Below are 4,794 nucleotides of genomic sequence, written 5' to 3' on the forward strand. Positions count from 1 at the left end.
CTTCCGCTCCTCCCACCACACAGCGGCCCCTAGATGGGAATTCTGTGGTATTCCATACATTGTTGCGGATAAGGAGACATCAGTGGTTTGTTTTTGCTTTACGGAAAGATATGCTCGGAACAAAATGTCTACATCATGCGAAAAAATATGAATGGTATTATATATTCATATTATTATATTCATATTAAATATTAATATTATTATTATTATTATATGATAGCTGACTTTCACATAAAGACTGTAAAAGCTATGCATAAATTTATTTTTTTATTGCCTTGTTGTTAAGTATTTAAAATAACAATAAAATTGACTATAATATTAATAACTTTTAAATTATTATTATTATTATGTCTATTAATATTAAGTACCTGACATTTTATATTAATACCTTAAATGCTCTACAAATAAATTAACATTTTCTATGGCCTATTATCAGACTACGCAATGACTTATAATAATAATAACGATAATGACTTTTCTTGAATTTCTGTTATTATCATTTGTAGTAGTAGTAATATTGTTATTATTATTATTATTATTAATGTTAACCTAGCTGACTTTCAAATAAAGACTGTAAAAACTATGCATAAATTGATATTTTTATAGCCTTATTGTTTTTACGTATTTAAAGTAACAAAAATAATGACTTTAATATATATATATATTTTTTACAATTATTATTATCATTATTAGGTCTATTAATATTAAGAAATCTGGCATTTTATATTAATACTTTAAAAGGTCTACATAAATTAACATTTTCTATGGCCTATTATTAGACTAAGGATTTATTACTCTTATTAATAATAATAATAATGACTTAAAATATTCATGTTATTATTAGCAGTAGTAGTAGTAGTAATAGTAGTAGTAGTATTAATATCATTGTCATTATTATTATTATTATTAGATATTAATTATTATTAATGTTATTACTAACTTATCTAACATGGAGACTGTAAAAGCTAATATTTGATAAATAGATCTTTTTATTGCCTTATTGTTGTTACGCATTTAAAATAACAATAACAATGACCATAATATTAATAACTTTTAAATTCTTCTTCTTATTATTATTACAATATCTGAAATGTTACATTAATACTTTAAAAATTAAGTTAATGCATAAATTAACATTTTCTATGGTCTATTATTAGAGAATATAATGATTTATTATTATTATTAACAATAATAATGACATTTCTTAAATTTTCATGTTATTATTATAATTAGTAGTAGTAGTATCAGTAGTATTATTATTATATTATTATTATATTATATTAATGTTAATTATTATTAATATAATTTTTTAGCTTAGCTGACTTTCAAAAGAAGACTGTAAAAGCTATGGATAAATTGATATCTTTATTGCCTTATTGTTGTTACATATTTAAAATAACAATAATAATGACTATAATATTAATAACTTTAAAATTATTATTATTGTTGTTGTGATTATTAGGTCTAATAATAATAACTGACATTTTATATTAATACTTTAAAATCTCTGCAAAGATGAACATTTTCTATGGTCTATCATTAAACTGCATAATGATTTATTGCTATAGGTCTGTCGAAGCACTGAACTCAGTCACTAGGCTGGTTTCTTTATAATGTCTAATTTCCACAAGAACCACAGAAAGAAGACTTTATTTTTCAGTGGAAGGTCATATCTGTGAATATGAAATTTTACTAAAATAATTATGAAATCAATTATATATGAAATCAGTGGTTTGGAGGTTTTATGTCATATTCCCTTGCAGATAACAGCAGTAGCTGTAATAGAGTTTAACTGAGTGGAAAGCATATTTTACACTACATTTCAAGCTTTCAGTTTCTACAAACCAAAGAGCCTTGGGGTAGTTTTAATACATCCACACAGGCTTTGATTGTTAGCACAAGCATACATTTTATTGCAAATTCCAAGTTATTTTCCACTTTAATATAAAAACCGGCAACCACAGCACAGATACCATAAAGAAGTATATTTTTCCACAAAGACGAGTTTAAAATGGAAGCAAAATTGTCACAGTCTCTTCAGAGTATTTGCTGACAATTCATATTTTTTTATAATAATAAAAAGACTTCTGTTTTGATGTAAATAACATTTGACGTCTTTTAAATGACATTTTGGTTGGTAAATTTCATTTTGGTCTAAATATCTGAAAAGGTTTAAGTTGTTTCTCTCCGTTGGACAGGATATATCTTTCTCTTTCTTACTCATTGTTTGTCGCTATATCTAATTTCCTTTTTTTCTGTCCTTGGGATAGCTCAGTGGTGAATCAGAGTCCTTCAGCCAAGGCTGTTATCTTTTATCTCACAACAGGGTCTGCTCTGCACGTCCACGTTCTCTGTGTGCGGGACATCGGAAATAGCAGGGAATCAAAGATTCTACCGCTATGGCCCCACCTAGTGGTACAATACTCCCCGTCGTGTTGTTAAATTCTTAAAAGAACACGACTGCCACACCGTGGAAATACGAAATAATGCAAGCAGTCTGATACAGTTGCCCCCAATTTTTTTGTCGCTAATTAGAGCACACATAGTTATGAATATCGTATTAAAAACAAAATATAAAAAACACACAATATTGATAATAACATACTGATAACAGTATTTTCGTGAAGGATATCTGAAGGATGATGTGACACTGGCTGCTAAAAATTCAGCTTTGTCATCACAGGAATAAATAACATTTTAAAATACATTACAGTAGAAAACAATTTGAATCTAATAAATCTGGTGCAATATTGTTTGTATGTGTGGCTTAAGTGTCCAAATACTTTTTGAGGCACTGTATCAAAGATAAATATTCCACAGCACCAGTGAGATACGTTGATAGATTGGTGCTATAATCTTTGTGCTGTTCAACAGTCTACAGAACTAAAAAGCTTGTTTTTAAGTCTTTCTAAGTCTGCCTTTGGGTTCATGTGAGTCAGAGGTGTCTGCTAAAGCTTGTTTTTAAGTCTCTCTAAGTCTGCCTTTGGGGTTATGTGGGTGAGAGATGTCTGCTATGAGCACAGACTTGTCACACTATTCTGTCCGGCCATGTATGTCAAACATAGATGAACAAACTTCACATCTCATTTTCTCTTTTGTACTTTCCATCAATTTTTTATTTCTCTGTGTCTGGCTTGCTAGAAATCTCTGCCATTCTTGAACTTCACACTTCAGTAGCTCCAAAAAAAAAAGTACTATGGCACTTTTACATAACATTTCGTTATGTATTATGTATGTGTGCTGTATTAATACCATAGTAATCTATGAAAGACCCTAGAGTATCATTTAAATATTTATTGTTGGTATCTGAAAATGAACTTGGCAATTCAGCCAAATTGTTCTATTGTCATCTGTTTAAATTAATTTGGTCTGGATCTTTCACATATATGTGTAATATACGTATACATATTTTACATGTTACTCAGTGGGACTTACTGTGTTACCACCACATACACTTTTTTTAGCCTCTAAGCAGAAGACTTGATAAACTGCCTTCGGATCTGTTTAAGGCACTCCAACTCATTAGCTAAGAAAAGACAGAGTGAATCTCCTATGCCTCTCTGACCTCTGAGAGTCGACATTGATCATCAGCACCACGGTGGCCAATTCAGACAGTCTATCAAAACAAAGAGCTCAGCAGAGCAGCGCGGAGCACGTAGATCACACAGTCTGTGTTTCAGCACCGCTCTGCAGCTGGGAGACATGAGCACATCAGTCACAATACTCAAAGCTTTGAGCGCTTCATCAAATAGCAGACAGAGGGACCCAGAATATTTAATGGGCTGCTGCTGTGTTCAATACAGTTCACTTTTGCCCACCTTTAAATATTTAGGCAATATTCTAGATGACAGTTTGCCTTTTAAACCCTATATTGATAATTAAGTTGAAAAAATGAATGAGGTTTCTATTTTAGAAACAAGGAATTTAGTGATAATTTACACTACTTCTTCTTCATTACAGATGCTTGACACCATTTATTAGCTGTGTTATGATTTATATCTAGATGTAGGCTACAGGTTTAACTCATCTTTATAAATAGCATGCAGAGGTCAGTTGACCCTTTTGGTTGTTTAATTGCTACATCTTTATTTATAAAGCTATTTCTAAAGCAATTGGTTTGCTGGCTTCATATCTCATTTTCAATGCACTTTAAATTACTTAACTTACATAAAGCTGGCATGGGCTTCTGAGGCCTATACCAAGTTTGGAAAGAAAGAAATGGTTCATTCTTAATAGTTTTATTACTTTTTTAATATTTTCAATGTCATTCAAATCTTAATCATGCTGTGCCACTGATATGAAAACATCTTAACTACTGTAACCGAACTACGTCATAATTAAGTTAGTATCGACGCTAATTTTATACTGTAAATATTGCCATGGTCACACAGTTTAGTATATTATAATGGGGTTGATACTAGTTAACTAACGTTAGACTAGCTAATTAAATACAGTTAGAAGGTGCTTTTAATTTTCAGGGGTGAAATCGCGGCCATTTATACACTTTATCGGTCTGGCTTCTGGCCTCTTCTTCCTATTTTTAGCTGTACAAAACAGCTCGTTTTGCTGCTTGATATTGCAAACTGGTGTGTCTTACCATATTATTTTAACGTGCTATCTTTTTTATGAACACAGTGGTTTGTAGTGCAAACAGTTTTACCGTTTACTGCACTTTGTTATTCTTCTCGCTATTTCCTCAGCTAATGAACCGGAAGTCTCGCACATTTACAGAAAACGCCTTACTTCCATGTTGAAAAATAAGGTGGATAGGAATCCATGAGATCTCTTGAGGGC

Source organism: Labeo rohita, chromosome 9 (assembly GCF_022985175.1).
Source record: "Labeo rohita strain BAU-BD-2019 chromosome 9, IGBB_LRoh.1.0, whole genome shotgun sequence".
Lineage (NCBI taxonomy): Eukaryota > Metazoa > Chordata > Actinopteri > Cypriniformes > Cyprinidae > Labeo > Labeo rohita.